At 41.2% G+C, this 18,365-nt stretch overlaps 1 non-coding gene and 1 pseudogene across 1 annotated transcript; one reads left to right on the forward strand and one right to left on the reverse strand.

The window, feature by feature from the left end:
- Nucleotides 1-8,675: 8,675 nt before the first annotated feature.
- LOC142422648 (60 kDa heat shock protein, mitochondrial-like) lies at nt 8,676-10,493 on the reverse strand (annotated as a pseudogene).
- A 5,874-nt stretch (nt 10,494-16,367) lies between these two features.
- LOC142423729 (U1 spliceosomal RNA) lies at nt 16,368-16,530 on the forward strand. The gene has a single exon (XR_012779328.1). It is a non-coding gene; the product is annotated as a U1 spliceosomal RNA (small nuclear RNA).
- Nucleotides 16,531-18,365: the final 1,835 nt, after the last annotated feature.

Here is an 18,365-nt window from a genome sequence, read left to right on the forward strand (position 1 = left end):
TACCACATAGTGCTGGTGATGCGATTTCCCCCTCCTCTCCCCTTCTTCTCAGAGGGCTCATTTTATACCCAGCAGGATGATAACCACAATGTATCTGCTTAATAACTGTTTACAGGTGAATCCTATAAGTGTCTGTGCATCCCCCACCCCCAACCCACCGCCATCTTCTTACCCAGACCCATGCAAGAAAAGGTCATTTGGCTGAAGTTAGAGACTTCATCTAGAAGAGCCACATACTGCCCTGGCAGGTGCTGATGGATTGAACCTCAAACTTTTACGTTAGCAATTGAACACTTAACCACTAGGCTACCAGGACCCCTTATCCACTTTACCCAGAATGCTGGAACGTTCAGGAAACTTACATCCTCCTAGAGAGACTTTTAGCCAACAACAGATTGGGACTAGAACAGACAAGGCCAGATCCCTTCCCTAAAGAAGGTACAGCCTTCCTGTGGAACCAAAAGACTTGGCCTCCCGTAAAATCACTCTCTTGTTAGGCTTCTTCTCTTTCATTCCTTGTTTATCCACCCCTTTACCTATTTCTCCTGGAGAACGTCCTTGACGGATTGTTGCCATACTTGTTGGTTGCCATTGAATTGTCTCCAGTCCATGAAGAGCCTATGGCCAACAGAACAAACTGCTGCCCAGTCCTGTACCATCTTCACAACCGTTGATATGCTCAAGCAAGTGGTTGCGACCATTGTGTATTTGCAGTGTCTCCCAGAGCTCATCTCTCAGTGTTGCCTCAGACAATATACCATCATTTTCCATGGTTTTTTTCAGGTTAATTTTTGGTTGATCACAAGACCTTTCCTCCTCACCTGGCAGCGCCACTGAAACCTGTCCACCACTGGTGACCCTATTGGAATTTGTAATAAATGAAATACAGCTTCCAGCATCATAGGAACAAGAAAGCTGCCACAGGACAACAACTTGGCAGGTAGGTGGGGACTTAACAAAGTTCTTCCACGCAGACCCTCATCTTGGGACTTCCTTCAAAAAACCACACATAAAACCTGAAAAGATGCCTGTCTGCCCTGGTTCATTCACTTGACACATGATTGGCCTAGTGATTCAATCACCAAATGTTTGTGGTAGGCCCATTGCGTGCTGGGCCCTGGTGAGGTACAAAGAAGTGAAGATCTTTAGGAAAGGGGACATCTCTAGGAAAGAATCCTCTGACCCAGGAACTTGTCTATCTTCTGTCAGGGATAGTTAGGAGCCCAGCTAAAGATGTTAGCCATGGCAAAAATATAAATTCCTTTATGCATTTCAATATTCATTCACATATTACCCAGTTGACATGGATGTTGGGAGAGAGGGAGACCTAATAAAGACGAATCAGAAAGTTTCCTAAATCACCTCTACCAAGATGATGTAGGCCAGGAAGAAAATATTCAACTCATAGATTTACCTGACCCCAGCAGCATTCACTAAGACACTCTATCATTCTTCTTCTACTTTCGACCACGTATGTCTAAGGCTTGTAGATATCATTTGTTTCTAGAAGGTGGTCTTAAACCTTCACATGAATCACCTATATCCCCACTCTGTTTTTATTACCTATCCATATACCTGTCCAATAAATGTTTGCTCAAGGACAATCATGAATTTGACCTGTTTTCTAATCAGATATTTATTTCTTTATTTATTTATTTATTAGCTCCTAGGTGCTCAGCACTTTGAATTGTCAATGAGAGACTGGGATACAGAGAGATTGTCTGAATGGGTCATCTTTTAAACTAAAACTCATTTAATTTTAAAAAGTTGCAACCCAGACACTATCTGTCTTTGACAAAATAATGAGCCCTTGACCATCACCCAAAAAGATGCCTGTACCCTAATCCTTGAACCTGTGAATATGCTATTTTACATGAAAAAGAGGAATTAGGTTAGAGGTATATATAAAATTAGTCATTAGTTGTCCTTTAAGTAGGGAGACTGACCTGGATTTTCCAGGTGCATATGTGTGAAACTTACACTTACCTTTTCTGTTTGGACGTTCATTTTTATATTCTCTTTAAAGTGAGACTTTGGCAATATCACGTACAGTGATGATGAAACAAGCCTCACTGCTATCTAGTCCAATGTGACTCCAGTGAGATTAGAACAGAATGCGCCCTATGGGTCTCCAAGACTGTAACTGTTTATAGTTGGAGAGAGCCTCATCTTCCTCCCACATCAGTGATGATAGCAATATCAAATTAAATCCAGATGGGTTTATGACAACAGAAGGAGAATTTTCAACTTCTTTGGACAAGATCCATGAAGAACAAAGGTGCGGAGAGGTGAGCTCAGCATGCTGCGGCACTGAATAACCCCACATGCAGGGATTCATGTTTCATTCATTCATTCAGTTGGACATTAACAAAAACTTACCGAGTGCTGACCATGTGGCAGGAACTGTTCTAGGAGCTAGGGTCCGTGATGACCAAAATCTCTGCCCTCTTTGGGAATCTATATTTTGGTGTGGGGAAATAAGCCATAAACTGGTTGGGAAATATTGTAAGTTCAGATGACAAGTGCATGTCATATGCTAGATGGGGCCAGCATATGCAAGATGGAGCAAGGATGCTGCCGTTTAAATAACATCACTGTGAAAAAGGGACACTGGAAAAGCATGAGAAGTTGAGGCGCCTAGTATTTTCAGACAGCGAGTAATAATTTCAACATGAGTCAAGAAGGGGCACGGAGGGGTCAAGGAAAAGCAAAACGCTGGAGCAGGAGCATGCAGAAGAAGTAGCCGTTGAGACCTGTGTTGTCAGTGTTGTTACAAGTCATCTAGTTGATTTCAATTCATAGTCACCCGAGGTATAAGAGAATCCCAAACTGCCCAATCCTGTTCTTATGTTTGAACACATCAATGCAGTCACTCTGTCAGTTCCTCTTGTTGAAAGTCTTCCTCTTGTTTGCTGCCCTGACATTTCACCGCACATCATGTCCAAGGCTGATATCTCTTGATAACATGGCCAAAGGGCATGAGGCAAAGTCTCAGCATCCTTGCCTGTAAGGAGAATTCTTTCTGGCTGTACTTATCCCAAGAAAGATTTTTTTCTTTTCACTATTCCTAGTGTGTTCAATATTCTTCACCAGCACCATAATTCAAATGCATTCTTCTTCGGTCTTCCTTATTCAATGTCCAACTTTCACATGAATATAAGGCAATGGAAAATACCATGACTTGGGTCAGGTTCACCTTAATCCTCAAAGTAACATCCGTGCCATTTCTACACTCTAAGGAGACTATGCAGCAGATTTTCCCAATACAATGTCAGTTGATGTCTTGACTGCTGCTTCCATGAGCATGGATTATGGATCCAAGCAAGGTGAAATTCTCCATTTACCATGATGTTGCCTATTGATCCAGTTGTAAGGATGTTGGTCTTCTTTACATTGAATTGCAATCCATACTGATGGCTGCAATGCTTGATCTGCATCAGTAAGTGCTTCGAGTCCTCATTTTCAGCAGGTCAAGTTTTGTCACAGGTTGTAATAAGCCATCCTCAAAACCTGATGCCACATACTTCTTCACACAATCCATCTCCATACAATCCAGCTTCTCTGATGGTTTGATCAAAATACAGATTGACTAAGGATGGTGAGAGTATACAACCCTGACACACACTTTTCCTGATTTTAAAACATACAGCATGTCCTTGTTGCTCATGGACACAAAGGAGTATGATGAGATTCCTTCTTCTCAAGGCTATCCATAGTTTGTTATTGTCCACATAGTCGAATGTCTTAGCATAGTCAGTTAAACACTTGTAAACATCTTTCTGATATTCTCTGCTTTAGGTTAAGATCTAACTAGCCTCAGCAATGTTATCCCTTATGAAGGGCTATCCTGTGTCCTCTTCTGAATCTGGCCTGAACTTCTGGCAGCTCCCTGCCAATGTACTGCTGCAACTATTGTTGGATGATCTGAGACAAATTTTACTTGCATTAATATTTACAATATTAATGACATTTTTCTATCATTTGAGCATTCTGCTGGGTCACCTTTCTTAGAGATGAGTACGAAAATGAATCTCCATTGGCCAAGTAGCTGCCTTCTAAATTTCATGGCACAGAAAAACAAGTGCTTCTAGTGCTTCATCAGCTTGTTGAAACATTTCAATTGGTGGGGCAAGTATAAAACCAGTGCTGTGTGGGTACCTGAAAATCAAGTGACATACAATTCCAGGTAGAGGAAATGTATCGAGTGAAGTATAAACCTAGAATTGCACACTAGACTAAGCAACAGACTTGTTACCCTTGACTGAAGATGTTTCTTGGAATTGTTAGGTGCCATCGACTCAATTCCAACTCATAGCAACCCATGCACAACAGAATAATTACTGCCCAGTCTGGTCCTGTGCCATCCTCACAATTGTTCCAATGCTTGAGGCCATTGTTGCAGTCATGGTCAGTCGGTGTCAATCCATCTCCTTGAGGACCTTCCTCTCCTTCGCTGTCCCTCTACTTTACCAAACATGATGTCCTTCTCCAGGGCTGATCTCTCATGATAATATGTCCAAAATACATAAGACAAAGTCTCTCCATCCTTGCCAATAAGGAGCACTCGGGTCATGTTTGTTTCCAAGGCAGATATGTTTGCCCATTTAGTACTTTCAATATTCTTCCCCAGCACCACCATTCAAGTGCATTGATTCTTCTTCAGTCTTCCTTATTTATGGTCCAACTTTCACATGCATATGAGGCCATGGAAAATATCATGGCTTGGGGCAGGCTCACCATAGTTCTCAAGAAGATAAAGCCAAATAGTATAATGAAATGTGCAAAGATCTAGAATGAGAAAACCAAAAGGGAAGAGTATGCTCAGCATATCTAAAGCTGAAAAACACTCAGAAAAAAATTCAAGCCTTGAGTTGCAGTCTTGAAAGACTATGAAGAAAATATTGAATGATGCAGAGTCACCGTTTCACAAAGAACCAGCCAACAGTCTACCATTTCAGGAGTAGCATGTGCTCAAGAAAAGTGGGTGAAGGGATACAATGGTCAGTGTAAGACATGAAAAAATAATAACTTATAAATTATCAAGGATTCATAAAGGAGAGAAAGAAAGGAAGGGAGGGAGAAAAAATTGAGGAGCTGATACCAAGGGCTCAAGTAGAAAGAAAATGTTTTGAAAATGATGATGGCAACATATGTACAAATGTGCTTGACACAATGGATGGATGTATGGATTGTGATAAGAGGTATAAGAGCCTCCAATAAAATGATTTTAAAAACCCAATGGTGCTGAAGGAAGAAATTCAAGCTGCACTGAATACATTAGCCAAAAACCAAGCTCTAGGAATAGATGGAATATGGATGGGAGCACAGCCCAAAATCCATTTGCAAGGTCCACACATAGATCAAACTTCCCCTAAAGTCTAGCTGATCGTTAACCAAGGGTGTCGATAATCTTGCCCTTAGGCAGAATGATTTAGGAAGTAGATTAGCTCAACTCCTCTCCAGCAAGCTGGGGGTGCAGGGAGAGGAGGCAGTCTCTCTTAGAGACTATCCTGGGGGTATCCTTGATGGAGAATACTGGGGACAGTACAGGGTGTTACATAGTCAGTCACGAGTCATGCTGTAGTCCCTTGTTCCGTCTACACAGCTGCCTCTTGATCCATGTACAAGTTCCAAATGAGTACTATGAAGTGTTCTGGATTGCCTATTCTTCTCAAGGTTATCCATAGTTTTTTATGATCCACATAGTCGAATGTCTTGCATGGTCAACAAAACATAAGTAAACATCTTTCTGGTATTCTCTGCTTTCAGCCAAGATCCATCTGACATCAGCAATGATGCCCCTTGTTCCAAGGGCTATTGTGAGCCAGGCTGAACCTCTGGCAGCTCCTTGTCAAAGTACTGCTGCAACTGTTGTTGGATGGTCTTCATAAAAATTTCACTGGGCTATGATGATATAAGTGATATGGTTCCATAACATGAGCATTCTGCTGGGTCCCCTTTCTTTGCAATGAGTACAAATATGGATTGCTTACAAATAGCTGGCCAAGTAGCTTTCTTTTACATTTCCTACCATAGAACAGTGAGTACTTTCAGCGCTTTATCAGCTTATTAAAACATTTCCATTTTTAAAAATTAATTCCTGGATCCTTGTTTACCTACTGCTCTCAGTGCAGCTTGAACTTCTTCCTTTAGCATCCTCAGATCTTCATCATATGCTACCTTCTGAAATGGTGGAATGTGGACAGGTTCTTTTTGTTACAGTGATTCTGTATTCTTCCCTCTTCTCTTGATATTTCCTACATTAGTCAATATTTTTCCTATAGACTCTGAGATAGTTAAGATTTATTGTGCCAACCTGGCCAATAAACACATTTGGGATTAATTGAAGGGTGGTGAAATAATGGTTCAGTGAGCCTCGCCTTGCTTGTTCTTGAGTCTCTTGCTTTCTGATGGTCGGACCAGGGTGCAGCTGCCTTAGCCAGTTCCCTGCTTCAGCTGGCAAGGCTCACTTCCTGCAATAAATTCCTGAGGAGAAGCCACATGGACCTACCCCGATGCAGCCCTGGGTGCTAGAGCAGCTGTGTGGAGAGCCCTGCCAGCGGTGAGATGCTTACTCGTTCACTGATTCGGCTTTCCACCTGCATTCAGCGTTACTGCGTGCGTTTCGTGAAATTGAGGAGGATTTAGTAGATCTATGTGGAACATATGGGCTAAGTTGGACTTATGGGCTTGGACTGGACAGGTTTGGGATGCTTTGTGAATGTACACTTACCATTTATATAAAACTTTCCCTTATGAGTGTCTGTGGATTTGTATCCCTAGTTTACCCAGACTAACATAGACTTGTTCAAGACTGTAACTCAAGGCTTGAATTTTTCCCTGGATTCTTTACCTTTTAGATATGCAGAGCAAATCCTTCCCTTTTGTTTTTTAAATTCTAGGTCTTTGCACATTTCATTATAACATTTGGCTGTATCTTCCTGAGCTGCCCTTTGAAACTTTCTATTCAGCTCTTTGATTCCATCATTTCTTAGCTACTCTCAGACATCCAGAGTCTCTTCAGATCCCCACTTTGATCTTCGTTTTCTTCCTGTCTTTTTAGTGACATTTTGCTTTCTTCATGAATGATGGTCTTGATGTCCTCCCACAGTTTACAGGTGTTTTGTCATTAGTGTTCAATGAGTCAGATCTGCTTTTCACAAAATGTAGTTGGGATAGAGTCAAAGTCATATTTTGACTTCTATGGAGTTGTTTTAATTTTCTGCAGCTTTTCCCTGAACTTACAGATGAGCAATTGTTGGTTTGTCCCACAGTCAGCCTCTGTCTTGGTTTTAGCTGCTCATCTTGAGCTTCTCCATCATCTTTTCTCACAGGTGTAGTCAATTTTATTTCTGTGTATTCTATTGTGAGAAGTCCATGTTTCTAGTCTCCTCTTGTGTTGTTTAAAAAGTATTTGCTATGAAAAAGTCATTCGTTTTCCAAAATCCCACGGGCTTCACTCGATTCGCATTACCATGGTCAACTTCACTGTGAGAAATTGGCTCCTCCTCATTTGTATTTTGAGTGACCTGAGGAGTCCATCTTCTAGCATTATCTCCAATAATATTCTGTTTCCACTCATTAGGTTTTCAATATCTGACCATTTTTTAAGCAATGAATAAGGTTTTCAGCAGCCCCTTCTTCTGAAGTAGGAGCCGAATCCTTCTTTGTTGTCTGCCTCTTGTCTGGAAGCTCCACTGAAACCTGTTCACTTCGGGTGACTAAGCAGCATTTGAAATACTTGTGACATAGCTTCCAGCATCACAGAAACACAAGCCACGACAGCAGGACAAATTGATAGATTTGTGGTAGAATACTTGTAGCAAAATAATTGAAGTCAATCTAAAAGAGATAGGAAGGAAAGCAGTTTCTTTGAACAGTTTCCAAAGAGAAGCAAGCAGTGAAGCCATAGAAAGAACTGAGTGCTTGTTTTATAGTGGGAGAAATAACAGCATGAATGTGTGCTGATAGAAATGATTACTTGGGAAGCAGAAACTGATGGTGAGGAATAGGAAATAATGCTAAAGCTATGTTGTTCAGTAGGCCAATGGGGAGAGTCTATGATCAGAAAGGAGATGGTATACAGTAGATAATTGACACCAAACTCTACTGTGAATCAGAATCTCTTGGAGTGCTTATTACAATACCTATTGATGGCCCCACTCCCAGAAATTCTAGTATCTGGGGCTCATGGAACTTGATAATTTGCATTTCTTTTCTATTTTTTTACTTCAAACAAGTTTTTATTACATAAAGATGGTTGCATAATTGGATATTTCTCTGCTTTGTACACAGGTCTTCTTCCTCTACAGAAGGCTGCTTCTTAACTTCTCATCTAGTAATGGCAAGCACTACAATCCTGCTTTTAACAGAAGAGTACTAACAATGCCTCAGTGATTTCAGTTGAAAGCACTACATTAGTAAAGGCTCTGGCATTCAAAAGTACAACCTGAATTATCTATAGGCATGGACATGACAGCTGTAAACCATTATATATTGTCAAGTGAAACCGGTAACTGATGCTTGTAGTGATTTTTCTCAAAACATCAACCAGAATTTTTTCAGTCATTTTCCTCTCTTGAACTGACTTATCCGAAGTTCTTGGTGAGGAGTGCTGCCTGGAGCTTCCGGTCACAGTTCATCAATCAAGAAATTGCAAAGCACTATTCTACGAATTAGAACATGCCACCTCCCGTGCTTCCCATGTGCCTGCCAATCCCACCCATGCCAGGGTCCTTCTCTTCTGTAGGAATTTCTGTGACTAAACTTCTGCTGTGGTCAACAGACAGGCTGCTCCAGCAGCCTCCAACAACGCAGTTCTTACCACCTTACTTGGATCAATGATTCCTTTTTCTACCATATTCACAAAATCTCCAATCATAGCATCATAACCAACTTCTGGGGAATGCTGCATAATTTTCTCAACCATCGGTGATCCTTCAACACCAGAATTCTTAGTAATGGTCACTGTAGGGGTTTTGAGTGTTCTTTTAATACTTTTAGTAGCAATGTTTGATCTTCAAATGCTGGAGTCAATGAGCCCAAGCCCCGAGTGCACCGAAGCAGAGCACAGCCCTCTCCAAGAACAATGCCTCGTTCCATAGCGGCTCGTGTTGCATTGAGGACATCAGTCACTCTGTCTTTCTTTTGTCACTTCCACATCACTTGTCCCACCAACTGTGGCACAGCTATTCCAGCTGAAAGTTTTGCAAGACGTTCATTCAGTTTTTCCTTTTTATAGCCGCTACTTGTGACGTCCTACTGCTCAGTGATTTCTGGAATACGCTTTTCAATTTGAACCTTGTCACCTTTCCCTTTCAAGAGCATGACATCATATTTGGTCACAATGACCTCTCCAGCTTTTCCTAAGTCGTAAGGCTGAACGTCTTCAAGATTCAAAGTTAATGCCTTTTCTCCAAATACTGCACCACCAGAAGCAATTGCCCTATCTTTAAGCTGTTACTTTCTATTATCACCCAAACCTGGAGCTTTGACTGCTACAACCTGAAGACCAACTTTGAGCTTATTCAAAATGAGGGGGCTTAGAGCTTCTCTGTCATCATCTTCAGCAAATTATGACCAAAGGCTTATTATGAGCATTGGCAACTTCAAGAGCAGGTACAATCGACTGGACTCTAGAAATTTTCTTTTCACTTAATAAAACATAGGCATCCTGGAATTCACATTGTTGACCTTTGACTGTATTAATAAAATATGAAGAAATATAACTTTGGTTAAACTTCATCCCTTCAGTAATTTCTCAGTCCTCATTCCATGGTTTTCCATCCTTTCCTGTGATGACACCCTGCCTGCCAACCTTTGTCATTGCATCAGAAAGGATGGTGCCAATTTCTTTGTCTCCATTTGCAGAAATTGTCACAGGTTTAGATTGCTTCTTCAGCTCTGCAATTACGGCCTCAACAGCTAACAGCACATCTCTTCTGAGTTCCACTGGATTAGCACCTTGCTCATCTTCTCAAAGCCTTCCTTGGCGCTAGAGCGTGCCAGCAGAGTGGCAGTGGTGTGCCATCCCCGGCCTCTTCATTTGTGTTATTGGCAACATCCTGGACAAGTTGGGACCCAGTATTCTTGTATTTATCCTTTAAGTTGATTGATTTTGCCACCGTGACACCATCTTTTGTTACTTTAGACTTCCCTGACTCTGCCCAATAATCACCGTTCTTCACTTTGGCCCCAGAGTAACGGCTACAGCATCGGCTAAAAGGTCTACGTCTTGGAGCATTAAGGTTCGGGCATCTCACCAAAGTTTACATCTTTGGCATAAGCCCGGTGAGATGAGGAGCCAGTGCCCAGGACACTGGCCTCACTAGATGAAGGACTGCAGCGGTAGAGGGAGGCGGCATAGGCTGGAGTGATGCGGGAAGTAAAAGTATTCCCGAAGTTGCAAAATGCTGCTCAAAAGTGTATTCATCGATAATTTGCATTTCTAAGAAGGTCCCAGGTAATGCTGATACTCCTGGTTTGGGAATCATACTTCGGGTCTATTTGAAAGCTGCTGGGTTTAGATGGGCATTCATCAGTTAATCTCTAATAACAGATTAATTCACTCAAGTGAATTACACATGAGGGTTTATTTTGGAAAGTTGACATAAGAAAAAAAATAGCTAACATAGCCAGTCTCTGTCTGAGGATATATGATTCACTAAGAACCTGGCAATACTTCATATGAGAAGTCACTCGGGATACATCTACGTTTGCAGACACATGGCCTTCACTTCCATACAGGCTGGGCGGTTTCTCTTATGTGCAGCCAAGTGGGAAGGCGGTGTGCACAAGCACCCCTTTACCATGGCTGGAGCACCTCCGCGGCCTCTCCTGGCTGAGCCGCAGCAGCATTCTTGGGAGTCCCAGGTGCATTGCGCCCCCAGACCGCTCTTTCCAATGCATGTTCCACAACATCGCAAAAGAGCCTAACAAACTGTGATTGGATTATTCTGCTGGACAGCATTTGGGGTTGTGATTAACTGAAACCCGATCCAAAAACACTCCAAAAGCCTGAGTCTTGTACTTTTTTGTTCAAGAAGCCGTAGCCTTGTATTTGTTGTTCTTGTTGGTCTTGTTGCAATGCTTATTGGGTGCCAGAAACAGTAATAAATCTTTCCTCCAAACTTTTCTTTTCCTTTTTTGAAGAAACGGGGTCCACAATTTATATTCAGCATTCAAAATAATGGTGATTCACGGTGTAGCTTTTTGTCGTTTACATCTTTTCAGATCCAATGTATTATGCTTATTTTATATAGGAGGAAACTGAAGCTTAGCATGCATAAACCACTTGATTGTGATCTTCTCTGGTCACATTAGGCCTCCAAGTTATGAAATGACAAATCCTTGCCAACTTTATTTACTTTGTTGTTTTTGGCCTTTGTCATGTGTTCCTCTGCCCTCTGGACCTTGGCGTCAGGCAGAAATAACAAAGGGGGCGTGTGTGCTATGGACTCTCTTGTGGAATAGTAGCTCTCGACCCTTGTCTCTGTCCATTGGTTAATCATGTTTTCCGGACGGATGGAACTGCCCTCCCAGAACCATACATTTGAGTAGCTAGGGATGAATTTCATAACTTTATGTTTGAAGGTCCTTATAGCCGTCTTTATCGACTCCAATTTGCCAAAAATAAGACCCGTAGTCTTCAAACAAAAACAAACCAACCAACAACAACAAAAAACAAACATTGGCTTCTAGACAAAAGATGATGGCTTACCAGTCTCCTTATGTCGAAAGGTCTAGTCCCTTCTAAAAAGATAATGCTAATGTAGGTTTAGAAGAAGAAATATGGATTTGATTAACATTCTTTGTTGATATAACCTGGTTTATTTTCATAGACATGCTAGTGACTAGTTTTCAAGGTGAAAAAAAATAGTTCCTTTGGCTCAAGAAATGGTAAATTTCAGAGTCTTGAAAATAAACCAAAAAGAAAAAATTGCCTGGCAGAGGAACAAGAAGAAAATAAATAAATAAACCAAAAAACTTCTTTAAAAAATTTTTAATCATTTTATTGGGGGCTCATACAGCTCTTATCACAATCCATACATACATCCATTGTGTCAAGCACATTTGTGCAAATATTGCCATCATTTTCAAAACACTTTCTTTCTATTTGAGCCCTTGATATCAGTTCTTCATTTTTTCCCATCCCTCCACCCGACCTCCCTCATGAACCTTGATAATTTATAATTTTTTTCATGTCTTACACAGACTGGTGCCTCCCTTCACCCACTTTTCTGTTGTCCATCCCCCTTGGAGGGGGTTATATATAGATCATTGTGGTCGGTTCCCCCTTCCTCCTTCCACCTTCCCCTTCCCCTCCTGGTATCACTACTCTCAATATTGGTTCTGAAGGGTTTTTCTGTCCTGGATTCTCTGTGTTGTGAGCTCTTATATGTACCCGTGTACATACATGCTCTGATCTAGGCAGTTTTAAGGTGGAATTTTGGGTCATGATAGTTGGGGGGGGGGGTGGAAGCATTACAGAACTGGAGGTAAGCTGCATGTTTCATGCGTGCTATACTACATCCTGACTGTCTCCTCTCTTCCTTGTGACGCTTCTGTAAGGGATTCCAGTTGTCTACCAATGGGCTTTGAGTCTCCACTCCACACTCCCCCTTATTCACGTTGATATGCTTTTTTGTTCTGGGTCTTTGATGCCTGATACATGATCCCTTTGACACCTCAAAACCCAAAAGGCTTCTGTGCTCTCAAATGATTGCACTTCAAATGACCCATTTGTACTAGTCAGGGTTCTTGCATGCAAACAACAAATAGTCATTGAGGCTAACTGAAGCAGAAAAAAAGTTAGTCAGAAATCAATTCTTTGCTCTTAGAATTGGTGGAAAAGCTGGAAAATGGACAACAATCAAGAAAAGTTGGTCGTGCAAAAGTGCAACTCAAATCTTGTCATAGATAGTGTCTGGTTAGGATGGTACTCTCCGCCACCACAAAGAATAAATCCCCAAACTACCCCTTGGTATTAAGGTCACTTGCTCCAAAGTCAAGGTTCTAGGGATTGCTGGTGTGGTGGCAGCATCTCATTGGCTGAACAAAAGCATAAAACCTGTCTTGTTGCTAAGAGAATTGGGAATGGCCAGAGATGATTTGCTTGCCACCAAAAGTCACACAATCTTAGAACGAAAACGAAAGGTTGTGATCACGACTGGTTTATAAGGACAAGAGGGTTCTGTATTGATTAGAAATTGCTCAAATAAAGATGTGTAACAAAAATAATATTAGATTTGGGTGACATAATAACAAAGACTTATGTTAATATTCATTAGTCTGCAGTTTGACTGGGGAAGTTCTGCTTCAGGCTTTGTGTTTTCTGGGCTTGTCTCCAAATTATATGTTGGATTGAGAACTGCTCTGTTTATTTCTCACTTTTAGACCAGCAGCTTCTTAGGGCATAGTCTCAGGAGATGACAAAGGCACAAGTGATGCTGCCAAACCATACAAGCACCTTTGAAATCCCTGCTAATATGCTTTGTGCTAGCATTCCTTTGGCCACAGCAATTCATGTGCCCAAATTCAAAGGCAATAAGTTCATCACCATCTAGTTAGTGTTGTACTCAATTCTGACCCATCGGGTTCCCAGGACTGTGACTTTAGGATGAACAGGTTACCCATCCTTTCTTCTGAGGCACCTCTGGTGGGTTTGAACTGTCAATCTTTTTATTAGTAGTCGACAGCTTAACTGTGTGATTTATACTCTGCCTGTTTGCCTTTATTAATAGGCAAGCGCTTAACTGTTTGATATGCACTCTGCCTATTTCACTGGGACGTCCCTCTGTGGCACACATAGTTCTGCTAACCACAAAGTTGATTGCTGGAACCACAATAGTATGGAAGAAAGTCGGGCAATCGACGTTGTAAATATCTAGCTAAGAAAGCCTTCTACGCTGTCATATGTGGGGTTGCCAGTAGTTGGAACTGACTCAAGAACAACCATTTCTTTTTATTCTCCTGGGTGGTTCTGGAAAGTCACTTGGTAAGGGCATCAATATATCAATCCTCATACAAGGTATGTAGAATTGGGATCACATGGAAGAAGTGCACCAGCCTGTGTGACCACGAGGTGCTGAAGGGGTCAGGTATCACGCATCAAAGAACAAAACATCATATCATTGTAAATGAGGGTGAGTACAGAGTAGAGACCCAAAGCCCATCTGTAGGAAACAGGACCCCCCTTATAGAAGGGTTGTGGGAGGAGAGAAGCCAGTCAGCGTGCAGGGTAGCAACGATGAAACATGCAACTTCTAATTCTTAAATGCTTCCTCCCCTCCACTATGATGATCTCAATTCTACCTTACAAATCTGGCTAGACCAGAGGATGTACACCGGTACAGATAGGAACTGGAAACACAGGGAATCCAGGATGGATGAGCCCTTCAGGACCAGTGCTGAGAGTGGCCATACTGGGAGGGTGGAGAGAAGATGGGGTAGAAAGGGGGAACCAATTACAAGGATCTACATATAACCCCCTCCCTGGGGGATGGACAACAGAAAAGTGGGTGAAGGGAGACATCGGACACTGTAAAACATGACAAAATAATAATAATTTATAAATTATCAAGGGTTCATGAGGGAGGGGAGCGTGGGGAGGGAGGGGAAATGAGGAGCTGATACCAAGAGTTTAAGTAGAGAGCAAATATTTTGAATGATGAGGGCAACAAATGTACAAATGTGCTTGAGACAATTGATATATGTATGGATTGTGATGCGAGTTGTATGAGCCCCCAATAAAATGATTTTTTAAAAAAGAATTGAGATGATAAATAAACCAGGCTCAGGTCCTCCAGAATGTAAAAAAAAAGAACCAGGAATTAGCTGAAGGTTTTGACTTAAGAAAGAGATGAGGCCAGGTTAAAGCAGTATCTCCAGTTTTATTTTATGGATACAGCATTGGCTAGCATGGAATGATTCAAGTGGTAATTGATTTGTATTATGACACCTCTCCTCGATGAGATGTGAAGTTGGACTTGGAGGGCATCAAGAGCTTCAGGGGAAGAAGGCTGCTCACTCTACTGGCTGTTGCTTTTTTCTTTTCCCAACGACTTAATCTCTGGAATCTTGCACTATGAAACTTAACACAGCAAACAGGGTTGTGCCATGAACCAGAGAGTAAATGAAAAACAAGAAAAGGGAAATAAAAGAGAGAGAGCATTGTAGGGAATTGTCATCAGAAAATTTTAAAAAGTGAAAAATCAGAGGTGATGCGATTTGCTATTAGATGGTCCACTTCTGATGAAGAAATCCAAGTGGAAGCATATGAACACAACTGTAACTGCCTCAAACCTCCTAAAAGTGACATGGCTTCCATCCAGCTAAGGCCTTCCGAGTTAAGGCTTTTAGTTGAGCTCACTTCCCTGAATTTGGTCTGGGTCTCATTGTCCAGTTGCAGAATAGGAATCAGGTTCATAATTAATGATTCTGGAAAATAAAACTTTTTTGAGGTCCTTTCTTGGACTTCGGAAAAAATACTGGCCATTGTTTTTGTGATACGTTTTGGAGCAGTCTTCATGGAAACTCAGTGCGAAAGGCATTCGGTTTCCTCTGACAGAAGGGAACATATCTCCACATTGCAAGCAAACAAGCACCACAGAGATCTGCGGATTCCAAGGCCAGCAGTTACTACAAATGTTCTCTTTTTGAAGATAATTTGTTCTGACCTCACTTCTAAAGGGTTCTTGGCATATGTGTTTTTAGCTTATTTTCCATTTGCTAATTAAAAGTTTCTTGTCAGCAGTATTTATCACTATTATTATGGGTGAGTGAATCATCCTCCCCCCCCCCCCACTAAATCTACTTTCCAGATGCATGCTGTCTAACTGCTGGCTTTCTGCACAATTGCAGGTTCCAAAAACCTCACTCCGATGAGCGTCCTCTGCATTTTTCTCTCAAGTCCTTTTGATCTCCAATCTGAAATTGAAACTCACTTGAGCATTTGTTTGCTTTTAAAATATCCTGGATTGACATCCGTCTTACTCTCAAACCAAGGCATTTTAATCTTATTCCCAAACCAGCTCAGATGTCCTTATAGATGGATATTAGAAAATAAACAGATTTATCTTCCATTGGGTGCCTTCTAGGGCAGAGCTATGAAATCTACATGCAAGTAGATTTCCAGGACAATGTTGGAGATCCCGACCATCTCTTATCCATTCAATAAAATACCCTGGTAATGGAAATGCTACTCAATGCAGTAACAACAGCATCATTCATGTCACTGACCGGTACATGTGGGGGAACATGCAGTAACAACAACAAAGACAAAACCCTCCCAAACCTCTTCTGTTTAAAATTTTTTTAATGTTTCATTAATTTCCTTATGAATTAATTTCTTTCAAAATATGTTCCAGATACTTAACTGGCAGGAGAGCTACCATGATCACGAAGGTGGTTTTCCCAGGGCGAGGTTTATCCATTGCAATCCGGATGTGCTGACCCCTGCGATTTCCCCAAATGTGGGAAACTCGACTGCATCATTTGTGGTAGTGGGGACTGCGTTTGTTCTCTCCCCTCAAAAAAAATATATGTTCCGGAAATATCACAGATTCTCATATATCTTTCACAGAACAGTTACCAAAATCAATAATCCAGGATCACATGTTACATTCAGTTATCTCCTTCAACTTGGAATAGTTCTTCCATTTTTTTTCCTTTCATGACTTTTACACATATTATTTTCAAAAGGATTCATTCTTTCACACCCAACTAAATTTTGGAGGGTTATTGGGGCTCTGTTCTTATGAACAAATCTAATAATAAACAAACATAAATGGCAAAATCAGCCAAATATGTGATTCTTCAGTGTAGAAAAATCCCAATAAATGAAACCTTGTGTAATTAATTTCTTGAAACCTGTATGATTAATTGAGTTTGAAATTTGGTCTTCCTTTTCAAAGAAGCAATCAAGCAAAGTGCAACTATTTAAAAATAAATGAAACATATAGCCATAGAGTTGATTTGTACTCAAAGTAAACCCTCTATCACAGAGTAGAATTGCCCCTTTGGGTTTCCTAGACTAAGTCTTTATGGGAGCAGACGGTTTCATCTTCTCCTATGGAGTGGATTTGAATCACTCACATTGTGTTTTGCAGCTTGAAATATAACCCGCTATGCCAACTCATAGTGAGTCTAAAAAACAGGGTAGAAACCCACCTGCTGGATTCTGAGACTGTAATCTTTATGAAAGTAGAGAGCACTTTCTCCTGTAGAGCTACTAGTGGTGATGAACTATGGATTTTGTTATTAGTAACCCGATAGGTAAACACTATACCAACAGAGCTCCTGCTATGCCACCAGAGTTCCTTACATAAAGAAAAGTCAATCTAAAAATGGTTGTACCACAAATTGACACGTGGAACTGACAAGTCTAGAGAGAAGCTGAGTTTTAGGCAAGTGTAGATCCAGGGTCTTTTAACCTGCTAAGTCTGCCACCTACAGTGCTGGTTTCATCGCTTTCTGTGGTCACAAGGTCACTGCCAGTAACAACTGAGAAAACATGGTCCCACATCCACATCCAGCAAATCATGGAGAGCTTGCCTTTAACCCAGTCATAAGCTCTAGAATATACTGATTGCCTTAAAGCAATCATAACTGAGCTGAGGTTAGGCCCAATCTCACCCAATTCACATGCCTAGTAAATACAGGGTGCTGGTCGAAAGAGAAAAGGGTGCTACTAGAAAAAATTAGACATGAAAACTGAGTTTTTGTTTTAGAATGGGGAGTATGTAGGCCTGTTTCCTTACAAGTGTGTTCTCCTCAAGACTGGCAAGGTGAAATAATTGCAGGTGCTGTTTGAGAAGCGGCAGCCTTGGGCAAGCAAGCTGGAGAAAGGCAGGGGCTGGGATCGGCGCTGTTACATCGGTCCTCCTTCAGCGATCCGAGGCACAACAGAATGCACAGCTGCCTGACACTGGCCATCCTCACAATCATCGAGCTACGGTCAAGGATACCGTGTACCTCCTCTGACGTGGACCTGTAGGACCATGAAGGTAATAAAATATTTGTTATTTTAATTAAGTCAAATGGTAGAACCATGAAAATAATCCAATGATTTTGTTGCAAAACTTTAAATTTTAAGACTATAAACATGGATATCCAACACGGGAGATTGATCACAAAAGTTTGTGATGTGTTTTCATGGGTGATGTCTTTATTTCTTTTAACATTTTTATTGGCATATAATTTACATGTCATACAATTCAATCATTCAGTCATATTTGGAAGAGTCGTACAGTCATCACCACATTCAATGTGAGAACATTTTCTTCTTTCTTATGCTTATTGTTATTAGTTCCCCATTTCCCACAGCCTCCCCTGACATACACTTAAGAAACCATGAATCAAGTTAT

This window comes from Tenrec ecaudatus, chromosome 12 (assembly GCF_050624435.1).
Source record: "Tenrec ecaudatus isolate mTenEca1 chromosome 12, mTenEca1.hap1, whole genome shotgun sequence".
Classification (NCBI taxonomy): domain Eukaryota; kingdom Metazoa; phylum Chordata; class Mammalia; order Afrosoricida; family Tenrecidae; genus Tenrec; species Tenrec ecaudatus.